Source organism: Manis pentadactyla, chromosome 8, assembly GCF_030020395.1.
Source record: "Manis pentadactyla isolate mManPen7 chromosome 8, mManPen7.hap1, whole genome shotgun sequence".
NCBI classification, from domain to species: Eukaryota; Metazoa; Chordata; class Mammalia; order Pholidota; family Manidae; genus Manis; species Manis pentadactyla.
In genome coordinates, this window is record NC_080026.1 from 73,131,457 (window position 1) to 73,147,879 (window position 16,423).

General features: G+C 39.6%; 1 protein-coding gene across 8 annotated transcripts in view; it reads right to left on the reverse strand.

Moving 5' to 3' along the window:
• MINPP1 (multiple inositol-polyphosphate phosphatase 1) overlaps positions 1-16,423 on the reverse strand; it is a 190,887-nt gene that overhangs the window by 72,764 nt on the left and 101,700 nt on the right. The window contains exon 6 of one of the 8 annotated variants that reach the window (XM_057505867.1): positions 7,783-12,629. The exons of 6 other annotated variants lie outside the window; for them this stretch is intronic. The gene's annotated coding sequence lies outside the window, so the exon portion shown is untranslated. Of the gene's footprint in view, positions 1-7,782; positions 12,648-16,423 lie in introns of those variants that run through there. One more of the 8 variants, XM_057505864.1, reaches the window with a different exon arrangement.

Consider the following 16,423-nt stretch of genomic DNA (forward strand, 5'->3'; position numbering starts at 1 on the left):
GTAATTTTGCTATGCTCATTTTATAGAAGAGGAAATGAGGCACAAAGAGGTTAAGTACCTAAGTAAATGGCAGAGCCCAGATTCAAACCCAGAGAATCTAGTTCTAGTCTATACTTGTAACAACTGTACATGCAACCCCTCCTTGCCTGTACATGAAATACATATATTTTTAAAGTATTAAACAGAATAATGTTTATTAAACTTAGACCTATTAGAAAAGTACTTCTCACAAGTGAAAAGAGAAGCTTAAATGGTTTTAGAGACTACATCAATATTTTATTTTGATGCTTTTGAAGAAAAATTTCATAACTTCTTTCAAATACAGTCAACTACAAGAACTAACTCCCAGCTCCTCCTGAACTGTTTCCAGACGGAGACTTTGCTAGGGAAAGGACATTTACTAGCTTCATTCACACATGTTCATCTGATGAACTCTAAAAACAACTTTATCTTTTAAGTAGGTTTAATGAGACCTTGTAAATGCATGCATAATGCCAACATGCTTAGCAAACTCTCTATTTGACATAGTGTTTTTGTAGTTCCATCTTGAACTCTGCCCAGGTTGAATAATCAGATATTTCATATCAGTTGAGTCCAAAGGAAAGATCTTGACCTCTGCTTTTTTTAAGAAAGCTGGCATCAGAGCATTTTGGCGACCAGACTTTTTCCTTGCTAGCTTCCAGGGCATAGGAAATAGACTAAGCATTACTTTAAAATCACAAATAAACTTTCCTTATTGGCCAGGATCATTAGAGTTCTTTTATTTATATTTTCCATTATTTCTTCAACAAGTTTTCTGCCCTTCCTTTCTCTTTTCCTTTGTGTTCCCTATAAATGTGGATGTTATTCCACTTGATGTTGCCCTATTGGTCCCTTAAGCTATATTCACTTTTTTAAATTCATTTTTCTTTCCGCTGCTCTGATTGAGTGAGTTCCACTGCCCTGTCTTCCAGGTTGCTGATTTGTTCTTATACTTCATTTAGTCTGCTGTTGAACCTCCCTAGTGTATTTTTCAGTTCAGTTATATTCTTCAGATCTGTGACTTCCATTTGGTACTTTTTAATATTGTCTGTCTTTCTGTGGAAGTTCTTGCTGTGTTCATCTATTCTTCTCCTGAGTTTGAAGAGCATCTTTATGACTATTATTTTGAACTCTTTATCAACCAGATTACTTTTCTCCATTCATTAAGATCTTTTTCTGAGGTTATTTCTTATTCATTTTTTTGGAACATATTTCTCTGTTTCCTCATTCTGTTGACTCTGGGTTTGTTCCTATGTGTCAGCGAAACAGCTCTCTCTCCCAGTCTTGAAGGATTGGCCTTGTGTAGGAGATGAGACTTACTGCTCAACCTTGTCTTAGTTCTTGGTTGTATCTGGAACCTTTGTGATTGTCTAAGCAGCCTGATTTATTTATTTACTCATTCACTTATTAATTTTTTTATTAAGGTATCAATGATATACACTCTTATGAAGGTTTCACATGAAAAACATTGTGGTTACTACATTATTATCAAGTCCCCCTCATACTCCAATTAGAGTTCTTTTAATAGATTCCTTATAGATTCAACCAAAACTCTGTAAAATGGTAAGAGCTCATCAAACATGAGTCCTTTTTAGTCTTGCCACTGCCTTTGCTAAGCGGGTGGGTGATCTGATCACTTTTTCTCCATAGTAAAGGGGACTTAAAATCCCTGGAACTTCCCAAGCTGACATGGAGGGAGGGGCTGATGAGGTGGAGACTTGCTGAACTTGAGTCTGACCAAAACCGATGAGTCGGAAGGTTTGCTATGTGGTCTCTGCTGTGCTATGGGGTGGAAGCAAGGTGTAGTGTGATCTCTTCTTTCTTTCCTTCATTCTTTATTAGTTTATTTAGTGTATTATGGTATAGTGAGCTGTGCTGTACATCAACCACCAAAACCAAAATGAGGTATTTTTATTACCCCCAAAGAAACCCTGAATTCCTTGCCCATCACCCCACAATTCCCCTGTCCTCCAGCTAGTGGCAACCACTCATTGACTTTCTGTCACTAAAGATTTGCCAATTCTGGATATTTCTTGCAAATGGAGTCACACAGTGTGTGGCTGTTTGTGTACGGCTTCTTTTACTTGGCATAGTATTTCAAGGCTCATCCATGTTGTAGCATGTATCAATACCATACTTCATTTCTTTTTTATGGATGACAATATTCTATTGTATGGAAATACACATTTTTTTTACCCATTATTGATGGACACTTGGGCTGTTTCCACTTTTTGGCTATTGTGAATAATGCTGCTATGAACATTCACATACGAGTTTTTGTGTAGATATATGTTCCCACTTTTCTTGGGCATATACCTAGGAGTAGGTCATATGCTAATTATGTTTAACACTTTGAGGAATTGCCAGACTATTTCCTGGAGTGGCTGCATGTTTTTTTATACCCACCAGCAGTGTATGAGTGCTCCAATGTCTCCACATCCTCACCAACACTTCTTATTGCCCACTTTTTTATTATAGTCAAGACTAGGGGATGTGAAGTCATATCTCACTGTGGTTTTGCATGGCATTTCACTGAAGGCTAATGATGTTGAACATTTTTTTCATGTGCATATTGGCATTTATATAACTTCTTTGGAGAACTTTCTATCCAGCATTTGTTTTTTATCTGCTTTAGTTACCCCTCTCATGGTGAAAGATACTGCAACATGATGCTATATCACCTGCTTCGTTCACCTTGTTACAATCTATGTCCCCTGGCAAATCACGAAAACAGATTTATAAAGCCCAGGTATCAGTAGTGATTACTTTTATTACCACAGTATTGATTCTAATAGAGTTCAAGACTTCAATACAGGCTCAAAAGAGAGTTCAAAGTCAATTGCAAGTGGAACTTCTCTTAGGTCTAATAGACTTACCTATGTAAAAACCCTATTTTAACCTTCAAGGCATTATTCCTGGGCCTATCACTCAGAATAATGTCCAGTCACAGATTATCAGAGGAGACATTCAGAATAGAAAGATAGATGAAATAGGATGGTCACATCACACGACTCAGAGCCTTCCAAAACTCTAACGGGGTAAATGGCCACCATAATTTGTTTGGTATTGTCCTAATTTTAAAAGTGAAAGTACTGGGAAACCCTTTAGTCCTGGGTAAGCCTGGTTGTTATTCAGCCCAGAGCCATTCTCATTCTCCCAGTTATGTAGGCAATAGAGTTATAAGTAAGGATGAAGTAAAAAGCAGAGGCTACATGTTTAGGCCCTGCTGGCAGCATGGGTTTGAATTCTGGCTCTGCCTATTATTTATTGGCTTGTGAATTCTGGCATACCTTGACCTTTGTGAGCCTCAGGGAAATTCAGATGAGATATGGTGGGGTCATATCTAATATGGTTTAAGTTCAACTGCATTAAGGTTATAATTCATACACTGTCAATAGTAACCTTGAAAATCCTTCAAACATAAAACCAAAGTAAAATTCCAATATAAGGTTTGGCATGGTCAATGCAGAAGACAAGTTTACCAGATTCTCTAATTCTCCATTAATTACCCTCAATGAATTCCACACTTCCATCTATCACCACTCTCATATTTACCTCCAAGAACAATGGTTTCACTTTTTGGGATCAAACCCTTACAGTCACTCACACAGTCTTTCCAAAGTTTTCAGTCAATAAGCATTGCTGGTTTCATCAAGTTAACTAGCAAGGCAATTCCCTGCATTATTTGAATTCTTTCTCTTTTTGCTAAATTGTTCAGTTTTTCAGTTGACCCTCGAAAAGCATGGAGGTTAGGAGCCCAACCCCCACACATCAAAAATCCATGTGTAATTTTTGACTCCCCCAAAACTTAACGACTAATAGACTACCATTGACTGGAAACCTTACCATGACATAAACAGTCTATTAACACATATTTGTATATGTATAATATTCTGTATTCTTACAATAAAGTAAGCTAGAGAAAATAAAATGTTATTAAGAATATCATCAGGAAAAGAAAATACACTTACAGAAAATAACTTACTATACTGTATTTATTCAAAAAATATCTGCAAAACAGTGGACCAATGCAGTTCAAATCCATGTTGTTCAAGGGTCAACTATATATACAGGTGGTGTCCAAGTCAGGATATTTCAGTATTTATTATTTTTAAACTCTACAATGGTGTGACAGCAATATGCATTCAATAGATATTGTACTACTAATTTTGAATTTTAATCTTTTCCCATATTAGTGGTATGTGGTACATAATCTTGTGATGCTTCACAGTGGCGTCGAGCCACAGCTCTCAGTGGGTCACATGATCACGTGGGTCAACAACTGATATACTTACAACATTTGTGTATCTGTACAATCATTCTGTTTTTCACTTCAGTACAACAGTCAATAAATTACATGAGATATCCAATCCAACACTTTATTATAAAATTGGCTTGTGTTAGGTGATTTTGTCCAACTATAGGCTAATGTAAATATTCTGAGCAAGTTTAAGTAGGTTAAGCTAAGATACAATGTTCAGTAAGTTAAGTGTATTAAATGCATTTTTAACATATTTTTCACTTTATGATGGGTTTATTGAGACATAACCCCACTGTAAGTCAAGGAAAATCTGTAAACCACTTAGCAGAGGGCTGAGTAAGCCATCACGGTAAAGACCCTCAGACATGTCCAAGAAGAGGTCAAACTCCCAAAATCATTTTTATGATTGAGGTGGTAGCTCCCAAGACAAAAGTAGTGTGCCAAGAGCCCAGAGCCATTTCAGAACTCTAGATGTGGTCCCACTTTGATGGCTCTTCCACAGATAATATTCTGGAAGTCCACCTGGGTCTGCCCCTATTATTTCATACACAAATTATGATTCGCAGGGTATCCAGAGGTCAGCAGAGTACCCAGGAGAGAAATTTCAATCTGGTTGGATCTGAAATTTTCAGATCTCCTTTGGAGAGTGGCAGTGTTTCAGAATTTGAGGTTGGTAATAACCTAAGACAAGAATATATAGCCCTCCCCTTACAGCCCAACAAGAGTAGGTAGGACAGAGTATGAGGACAGAAGCACCATTTGTCAGGAAAACTAAGGCATTTAGAATTTTACCTGGCAGTACAAAGTGGTACTTTGCCAATGCCATGGCTTTAGATTTTTTTGTTATTTTTATTTTTATTTACTCTTTGGGATGTTCTCCAGTGAAGCCTATTATAAAAAGCAAAAACTTTGTCAGCTAAAGCAGAAGTCCTTACTGGTGAGGAAGCAAAAAACTATGACAATGCCCATCAGTAGATGAGTGGTTGAAAAATTATGGTATAGTCCTATGATTTCACTTATATGTGGAATCTAAAAAGCAAAACAAATGAACAAACTATACAGATATGGACGTATAAACACAGAGAAAAGACTGGTGGTTGCCATAGGGTAAGGGAGTTGGGGACATAATGAAACAGGCGAATGAGATAAAGAGGCATGAACATCCAACTATAAAATAGATGAGTCTCAGGGATAAGAAGTGCAGGAAATGTGGTCAATACTATTGTATTATCTTTGAATGGGGACAGATGGCAACTACACTTACCATGGTGAGCACTTTGTGTTGTATATAATTGTCAAATCACTGTTTTACACCTGAAACCAGTATAATATTGTAAAGCAACTATATTTCAATTTAAAAAATAGTAGCTGTTTTTCTTCCATAAAAAAACTATGGTATAATCTTATATTAGAATATCAGGCAGTCATTAATAAGAATAAGGTAGGGCTATCTGAGTGATTCTCTGAGACATCGGTAGGTGAAAAACACAAGGAACAGAACAGGGATGCTGATCCTACCATTGGTGTGCAAAGCAAAGGGAAGCTTTGGAGGTGAGTGTGTTTAAATAGGCTTACATTTGTATTGCAAATCTCTGGAAAGATACATAAAAATTAATTAGTGGTTGTCTCTGTAAAGGGGGATCAGGGATCTTACTTTTTAGGAGGCCTTACTTTTTATTGGATGTTCTTTTGTAGTGTTTAAGTTTTTACACAAGCTTTTATTCAATATTTAAAAATATAATATGGAAGCCCAATCACTAGGAAACTAAAAAATCCTGCATATTACCTAGATTACAGCATAGTGGTGAGTAATAGAATTCCTACTACTCTTGTGTTTTTCTTCTCTGGCAAAAGAGTTTTGCAATCATTAAGTAAAGTAGGCCCCATTTGAGATGGACTATTTCCTGCATATTATTGAAAGAAATGTTCCAAGTCTTTCAAAGGCAAAGTTCAAGTCAGTTAAATGATAGTGCTGAGAACAGAACTGGAAGTCACAATGTCATGTTCATTTCATATTAGTCCAGTAGAAATTCTCACTTGACTCTGAGAAAATGAATGTGTAATAAAGGCTGAAGAGGTAAATGACTTCATAAAAATAACTTCAAATTTCTATTAGTAGCTAAGATGAAGCCAATTATTTGAAAAACTGTTGGAGCCAGAATTCACAATCACTAAAATCATGAGTCAGGAGTGCACCTGGGTGATCAGAATTGGGTGAGATTTAGTTTCTCTGGAGAAAAAGGTGACAGTTTACATTTGTTCTTCAGTCATTCTACAAGCCTCACTGAGTCCTTACCCAGCTGGTGCCAGGCACAGTGCAAGGTGCTAGAAGGAGGTACAGCTGTCATTTTCCTTTGCCCAGAATCCATTTCCCCCTTTCCTGGTGACAGCATCTTGATTTTTCCTTTGGGAAACTACTCATTCCCTACTCTTAGTTTACACAGCATCTTCAGGAGAAGCTAGCCTTTCACCCTGTCCCCCGATGACCACCACCAACCATAGGTACAGGAGGGGTACCTGGTGTATTCTAAGTCCATGGCCACAGTGCTGTGTGTGGGACACAAAGAAAGGCATCCTGGGACTTCTATGGAACTACCAAGAGGGTGAAGTCCTTCCAGTGGAGGCTAAAGTGCTGAGAATGTGAGCTTGAGGCTGCCGGTAGCCTGACAAAGAGGCTGACAAAAACAAAAGTAGAGCTGAGACAGAGTGCCGGTACCATCGTTTGGTTATTAGATCCAACTACACCCTAAATAGACCTATCCCTGGACATTTTAGTGCTTGGGACTAATAATAATTTCCTTCCTTTGCCTGAGTCAGTTGGAGTCATATATTTGTCACATGCAACCAGAATGCTCCTATCATATAGAGGTGATACAAGACTCTTCCTTCCCCTAAGATGCCCCAGTCCTTTGGAAAGAGGCAGGCACACAACTGAGAATTAGTTGTCTTGTGGTGGATGCTATGACAAGGTCAGTACTTGCTGCTGTGGGAACATGGAAAAGCACAGACAATGTGGTACGGCATGTTAGAACTGTAAAGGGTCTTAGAGTTTATCTGAATTAACCCCATCATTCAAGGAACAAGCCCAGACTCATCTAAGAGATACAAAGTAGCTAACAATGGTTCTGATTGTACTCCACTCCTCTAGTGTGAGAGAAATTTTTATAGAGCATTTTGCTGATAAGCAAAAATTATATATATTCATTGTAGAAAATTTAGAAAATATAAGAAGGGCCAAAGAAAAAAATAAAAATCACCCATAATACTCACTTATCAACCAATACCGTTCCAATCTTTCTCCATGAATTGTTTTATTTTACAAAAATGGAGCTATATTGTTTTGTAATTTATTTCTTAAACTCAACACTACATAAGAAGATTTACCCATATTATTATATTTCTTCAAAAATATTCACTGGCACTTGGTGAAGGGGGGAGCCTAGTAAACATAATGTCCTTCATGTAATTATAGATTAATGATACCAAAATAAAAAAAAAATTCATTGGCTGCATAACTTATTTACCCAGTCTCCTTTTGGTTGCTTAGGCTGCTTCCGATTTTTTACTGTTTCATGAAATACAGAGATGAATTTCCTACAAATATGTATGTGTGGCCCTGATTATTTCCTTAAGACAAACTTCCATCCATGGAGTTAGTAGATCAAAGAGTTTATTTATTTTAAAATAAAAGCTCACATTTCAATTTTAAGTCAAATATTGTAGTAAATATTTTAAAGCAGTACTTAAACTTTCCTAGAAGGGGCAAGAAACTCAAGTCAGTTGCATCCAGAAAGCTACTTGTATCATAATTCTAGTGATTATCTTCCTTATGAGAGAGGGAGGGGATAATTTTACTGTGACAGTAAGTCTGTGTTCCAAGGAAGGAAGAAGGGCATGGATACACAACTGGTACCTGTTAATGTGTAACACACTATAAAATCTAAGGAGTATGTTATAAAGAAGAAAAGTTATAAAGATGAAGAGAGCTCTTAACCTTTCCTTCTTTAAATCCATTCATTACATGCTTTTCTCCCAGAGTCACTGACTCCAGGCACAAATTGAATCATGCCTTGTCCTGCCAAAACTGTGCATGGCTCCCTAATGCTCCTTGACTAAAATTCTCTATGGAGGCATTCAAGTCCCTTAAGATACAACTCCCAAGCCGGGTTCTGAGCCCTGTCTTCCACTAGTCACCTATCCCAATGCACCTAATGCTATAGACATGGCCGCTGTTCACTGAGGGGACCCTGCACATAATAACCTGCCTGAAGCCTTGGCCACACTGTTCCTGTTTTCTAGAATGACATTCTCCCCCATATCTAGTTGTTGAAATCCTACCATTTTTCAAGGCTGAAATGTCATTCCCTCACAAAGCTTTCTGAGCGTGTCCCCGCAAACCTCTCCTTCCCCTGGTTTAAGGTATAGTTAACTGTGAGGCGCCAGATGCCCCACACACCGTGGGCTCCTTGAAGGAGGAACACGTCTCACTGAGCTTCCTCTCATCAACCAACTCTGTGCCTAGCACATGCGTATCACCAATTAAAAATTTGTGGAAGAGAATCTTTCAGGCATTAAACCTTTGTGAACTGACACAACATAGCAGGATTGCATTTTGAGTTATTCTCCTCATTAGGTTATTATATTTCGGCCATTCTGTTCTTGATCCCAGACTTCCTAAGCAATCAAGAAGAGCCTCATTCTCAGCGGATCGGGCAGTGTTTGCAAAGAACTTAAGCTAGAAATACAGCCTTTCAGCATTTATTGCCAGTGCGGAATTCAGTGTTATGTTTAGAGAGATTCTGGAAACTGATTAGAAATTGGACATTATCATTTACTTTAAGGAAACATGAATCGGGGTTTGTATTAAAAAAAACTGGACTAAATAACATGTTTGTTTTCCCCTCACCTCCCCTGACACAGAAATCTGTGTGTCATGTGCAATCCTTCCCTTAACAAACTTCCATGAAATGAGTCTCTAGTGTACAACTGACTAAACCATTTTGAAAAGGGCTTTAGAACAGCTTGACTTGGTGCTCAGACCTCAGGATGAAATAAACCAAGAGAACCTTGTCCAACTGTTGAACTGCTTTTTATGCACTTCATTCTGCCAGCAGCAGCTGAAGAATGTAGCTCAGTGTGTTTCCTTACCACTGTGGGTAGTTGGAAGGAGTGAGTTGACATCAGATATTTGCTAATGTCTTCAGTACATTTCCTAGGCTGTCTCAAAAATGTGTGACATGCAGAAAGGCAGGTACATTCAGATGTGTGGGTTTTAAAAGCTGGAGTTGTAGTTGGAAACTCTCCCCAGAAGAGCACATTGGCAGCTCAGTGAGAAGCCCCAGAACGTCTTCATAGGTCACTGTGCTCCCCAGCCCTTGTCCTCTGAGCTTTGAGTCTCTGCTGGATATGGAGAGGGCTCACACCCCACGGCTGCCCTCATGGCACTGCCAGTGCAGCAGGGAAGGCAGACTCTACATAAATAAGTGAAATCTCTGTGATCAGTGAGTGCATCCTGTGTGTCACAAAGAGGTGACAGAGAGGAAGCCTGGCGGGACTCTGGGGCTGAGCAAATAGAAGAGGTATCATGAATTTCACAAGGCATGTGACACGTGAGCTGTAATTTGGCAGGATAAGCAGGAATTTGCAAGAGGACGGAAGGGCAAAGAGCAGCCCAGGCAGATGGACTGATGTGTACAGAGGCACAGCAGCATGAAAAGACCTGCTTGGCGTAAGGAATTACAGGTGCTCCAGGGAATTACCATGGAAACACAAAGTGGACGGTGCGGGAGAGGCAGAGCAGGAGCCTGGTGAAGAAGGAAGAGCTGAGGCTGCAGCTCAACAGGAATGCAGCTGGCTGTGTGGGCCAGGAGCTTCAGCTTTGCTGTATCAGGGATGCAGAGCCAGTGAAAGGTCTTAAGCCATTAACAGCACCACCAGATTTCTCAAAATGCCTCTCTGTGGGAAAGTAAACATTGCTGCCTGCTAGTCTTGACTTGCCTCTCCAGATCCACTCTACTCTGTGCCCCAGGATGCTGACCACTATGGGCAGAGTCCATGGCTCACTTTCCCCCAGCTTGGCTGCATTTGACAGACACTGGCAGGAAACTAAAGGGCAGTAGAAGAGAGAGAGGTTAGGGGCTGTATTATTCAGGGTTTTCCAGAGAGACAGAATGAATAGAATGTGTGTATATATGTAGTTACATATATGTGTATGTATGTAATTATATATGTATGTATGTAGTTCTAGATATACGTATATGTGTGTGTGTATACACATATATGTAAGATTTTAAGGAATATCCTCACACAATTGTGAAGGGCCAGCAGGTCCAAACTCTGCAGGGAAGGCCAAGAGCTGGAGACCCAAGGAAGAGTTGTTGCAATCTGGAGCCCAAATGCAGTCTGGACGCAGAACCCCTTGTCCTCGGGTGACCTCAGTCTTTTTTCCTATTAAGGCCTTCAATGGACTGGACAAGGCCCATACACATTATGGAGGGTGATCTGCTTTACTCAAAGTCTACTGATTTAATGTTAACCATATCCAAAAAATACCTTCATAGCAATATCAAGCCTGCTGTTTGACCAAAAACTGGGTACCATGGGCTAGCCAAGCTGACATATAAAATTAATCATCACAGGTTCTTAATGCCTTTGATCCCTCCCTGGCAGGCTGCAAATTGGTACTGGCTGCTACTTCTCCTTCTGGGTGCCTCTGTGCTTCTATTACAGCCCTCTTCTGGACCTTCAGACAGAGAAGTGGTGATAGTGTCCTGTCATTGCTAGCCTTTGGCTTCTGTTAACCCTGTCCACAATTTTGTGAACAGTCCCTTCATTAGATTCTCCTCAATGACACCACGTCAGTATTTTATTTCTTTCCTGTCAGAATCTTGACAGTGTCTCTGTGAACATTAGGGCTCATAATCTATAAACAAACAAACCCCAACAGAACACATAACCAGATTAGATACAAATCTTATCTTCACCAACTGTAAGTACTGTGAGGGTGTGGATCATTGTTGTGCTCAGTCACCTAAGTGCCTCTTACATAGGAGATGCTCAGTAAATACTAATTCACTGAATGGACAAATATCTCCAACTTTAGGAAAACAAACTTTAAACATTCACAGAGAAGACATATGAATCCATGGCTAGAAGACGCCAAAGAGAATATTATATTCAATGGAGATGGAAAGTTCTAAAAATGAAGATACTAAAAATAAAACTGCAAGTGAATTCAACAAGAATAAAAGCAATTTTCTTGAAAGTTCTAAGGAAAAATTGTGGGCTATTTAGGTAAGTTTCTGACGAAGGGCCATTTTTGAGAGAATATGCACAGCAGAAACCTAGAAGAGGCAAGATGTGTTGCTTAACCAAGGACAAATCCCAGATGTTGACACAGCCTTATCTGAAAAGCATCAGGGAGACTAGAACCTGGACTGGGTGGAAATACTGAAGCAAACAAACGGGTTGTGTCAGCCCAATGCTAGAACAAGAGAGACTCCTGTAAGGGACACAGAATCCCGCTCGTAGCATTTTGCAGTCTTCTTTCCAAGAGCCTTCAAATGAAATGTGACGAGCACTCAACTGTAAAGAGGGGAATTGATGATCCAGGCAGTCAAGAAAAAACATGAGGACACTTGGCCATGTTAAGGGAACTCATTGTCTTATTTCCAGACAACCTAGAGACCAAAGGCTGAAAGAAATGGCAGCTGTGATTTCAGAGATGTTAGTGGTCACCTCTTTGATCTCAGTGGTCTTCACGTACTGTCTCTGCCTGGAACAATGTATGCAGCCTTCTTACCTACCTGACCTTACTAGCCCCAGAAATAATATCTCCTGTGGAAAGTCTTTCTTGAACTGCTGACTGCCTTCCCACTTGCTTTTCCCTACTGTGGTCCTACTCTGAAAAGAGCCCACCAGCTGGTATCAAGCCGTTCATCACAGCCCTCCAAGCACGGATCCAGGCTATAATCATCCCGAGGGCAGAGACTGGGTCTTTTCCACCATAGTCTCCCCAGTGCTTTGCTCAGGGCTTGCACTTGGTAATAATAATAGTAACAACCATAATAATTATATCTAAGATATTATATTACAAAGTACCACAAACTAGGTGGCTTAATACAATAGAAATGTATTGTCTCACAGTTCTGGAGGCTAGAAGTTTGAAATCAAAGTGTTGGCAGGGCACTGTTCCTTCTGAAAGCTGTAGCAGAATCCTTCTTTGCCTCTTCCTAGCTTCTGGTGGTGACTGTCAATCCTTGGTGTTCACTGGCTTGCAGCTGCATCACTCCAATCTTTGCCTGTCATCACATGGTGTTTTCCTCGTGTATCTTCACATGGCATCTTCCTGCTCATATGAGGACACCTGTCATGTTGGATTAAGGCCCACGTTAATAACCTCATTTTAGCTTGACCACCTCTGCAAAGACCCTGTTTCCAAATAAGATCATATTCACAGATACCAAGGGTTAGGACTTCCACATATTGGGGAAGGGGGGATCCAGTTCAACCAAGAACAGGTACCCTGAGAGCTTGCTGTAGGCAGGGACTGTGCTCAGGGCTGCACATGCTTTAACTAATCTAATCCTGACCACACCCTGATGAAGTAGGCACGATTATCATGCCCATTTGATAGACAAAGGAAACAAGGTTAAAGAGAGGTGAAATAATTTGCTCAGGTCCAAATTTCTAATAAACGGAGGAGGCAGAACTTCTCCCTTTTCCTCACTCCATCCTTCTTTCCTTCTCCTCCTCCTTCTTGAATAATCAGAGAGCTAACCTGTGGAATGGCTTAGGTAGTGCTTCTCAGACTTTAATGTGCTGGAAATTCCCCTGGTGCTCCCACAGCCGGATTCAGTAGGCCTGAGGCAGAGGAGGAGAGCCTTCCAGCCTCCCGGCTCCCAGGTGCTGCTGGTACTGCTCTTCTACAGGCCATGCCCTGATGAGCAAGGGCTCTTGGTTCCTAGGGCCTAGCCACTGCAGAATGACTTGGGTGCTTTTAAAAATTACTAATTCTCCAAACTCACTTAGAACCTATCAACCCAGAGTCTCTGGGGTAGGGCCCAGGAATCTGTATTTTAAGGGAGGTGATTCCGAAGGGCATCCAGGTTTGCAAACTACTGGCCTAGACAAAGTAAATGTTGATTGAATTGGCTTGTTACAAAGTCTTTCCTGCTCACATTGTAGTTAGGATCAGGCATTTGACCTAAATGATGGCAATTAGGTCATTCAAAACAAGTTGGGTAACTATATCCAAAAAGTATGTCAACCCAGAGGCAGTCCCTTACGTGGGTGATCTCACCCTATCCTAGGCAAGATGTATATGAGTGACTTAGATGAAATCAGAGAAAATGCACATAACAAGTTTTTAGATGATAAAAGGCTGGGTGGGAAAACTAATGTGACTACAAAAGAAACTCAGGATTGAATAGCCTAAGACACTGAACCAAAGGCAGTGAGATTTGTAGTAGTCATAATAAGGTGAAGTCCTCCATTCAGGTTTCTAAAATGAATTGTAGAAGTAAAGGATAAAGAAAACCTGGCTTGGTAATTTTTGATATAAAAAGGACCTAGAGAATGTAGTTGGTTACTAAGCTAATCTAAACCAACAGTATAATGCAACTACCATCTCAAAGAATCTTCACTATATTTTTATTATTGTAGAAGAGCAGCCAGAGCAAAAATGGTGATAGTCTCAGAGTTCCCTGCCTGGTCAGGGCAGAACTGGGGTACCATCTTCACACTGGGGAGCCAAGCATGAAGAGTGGCATGAGACTGTGCCCTATGGAGAAAGACCAGGCTGGTCAAGAGTCTGTAAGTTGCTATATTACAGAAAAGATTCTTTGCACAGTTTGGAAGACTGAGTTAGATGGCCTCTTAAATGCTTCCAGCTGAAAGCATTTGTGATTTCAATAATGTGTTGAAAAAGATATATCACATATTATCAAGGATTTGCCTCATCTCCGAGAGGGTTTCAGATTTTTTTTCCTCTTTCTCAAAAATAGAAATAATTATGTCCAGATTTAAAGTCCTTCTTTTCAGGTGGCTTAATGTTGCTGATAATAATATCCTAGGATAGGAAGAATATTCTTTGTTTCATTCAATATATATTGATTAAGCACCTAACATTGGCAATAATTAATAATGATAATAGTAACACATATAGTGCTGTGTCAGTCATTTGTCTAGGCACATATTCATCCATTTAACCTTAGCCACAACCCAATAAACTAGGCGATAATATTATTCCTATTTTACGGGTGAGGAAACTGAGTCACAAAGACATTGAATGGCTCCCCTGAAGCCACACTGCTAGAGAAGGGCAGGCACAGGATTCAAATCCAGACAGCTTAGCTCCAGAGCTGGTACTGTTAACCACTCTACCAAACTACTTCCTTTATGCTACATTATATGACAGTCTCAGGGCTGACTATCCATTATGCATAATTCCTAGAACCCCATAATAATTTTGGAGGCCAAACTATTTTCATTCCTTTTAAAACCAGAAGAAAAAAGTGAATTTAGGATTGAAGAAAATGTTTCACTTTCTTTTCTCATACCAAAAAAATGAAAAGTTTAGGGCTCATGAAAATTGCCCTCATGACAGGAGGAGGCCGATGGGGCCAAAATGCATAGGGCCCATAGAAGTGAGTATATGACCCTGATAGTTCTACCCACAGGAAGTTTCAAAACATTTCTTGGAAAGGTGGTATTTTATTTTATTCCCAGCTTCCCCTACATCCTTCCATGTATAATTTGTGCCCTTCTTTTTCTTTCTAAATACACTGCTACCAAGATGAGCTGGTGGCTGGGTCCAAAGCTGTGTCCCTTTCAACTTCTATCTGCCAGTCTGGAGCATGCATACTGGTAAAGCTGGAAATCCTACAGGTGAGGAAACTGAGTCACAAAGACATTGAATGGCTCCCCTGAAGCCACACTGCTAGAGAAGGGCAGGCACAGGATTCAAATCCACACAGCTTAGCTCCAGAACTGGTACTGTTAATCACTCTACCAAACTACCTCCTTTACACTACATTATATGACAGTATCTACATTATATGACATGTGGAATAACTGTGCTTTTTTTCTTAGGCCCTTCTGAAAATAAATAGCCACAAAAGTACTCTTTCAAAAAGGTGGTACTTTAACTCAACCCCATGATTAAACTGGCGCTCCTCTTTCTTTGGGTGACAGGAGAGGAAGGAGAGTAATAGAAAGGGAATTCCAGGTGTGGGCAAGCACATGATCAAAGGTGTACAAGTAAGGAGAGAGGGGAAGTAATCCAGCGTGGGTGTGGGGAGAAGATGAGTGTGACAGGCCAGAAATGGTTTACTCAACCTCTTTGCTGGAAGACGTGGACCTGTAGGGAGTAATGAGGCAAGTTGAGTTAGGGCAAGAATGAAAAATGCATTTTCGTATTGGAAAAGACCATCTCGTCTAGAAAGGAAAAGGATTTCCATAGAGATGTGCTCAGCCCTGGGAGTTGGAAGGCATCCAAACTCCTTGTCAGAAAAGTAACATTTACCTTGGCTGGTAAATGAGGAGGGGGCATGACCACTGTTTTGAATACTGATGTAACACACTTCCTGGAAATGGATGCAACAAAGGCAATGAAGGATGCATTAAAAAAATTTTTTTCCAATCTTTACCTAATATATTTTGATGCTGTATTTATGTTATTAGGTCCAATACATGTAGGATTATTACATTCTTCAGGTGAATAAGCCTTTTATCATTAAGTGATAATTTACTGGCAACATTTAAAAATTTTATCCTGTTTGACTGCTACTTACATAGCTACACCAGCTTTCTCTTAGTATTTGCTTCATTATTTTTATCCGTTCTTTTACTTTCTACCCTTCTCTGTTCTGTTGTTTTTTTATATATGTCTTTTGAAAACGGCAAATATCTGGACTTAATTTTTCTATACACTTTAAGAGTTCATGATATTTAACTGAAAAGTTAATGCTATTGACCTTTTACACAATTACTGATATATTTGGGCTTATTTTTAACCTCTTATTATTTGCATATGTTCTATGCTATTTGCCTTGCTTTTTTTCATGTTTTTCTTCTCTTTTCTTGTCTTCCTTTAAATTGATTAAAGACTTTTTTCCTCATTTCATTTTTCTACCCTTTATC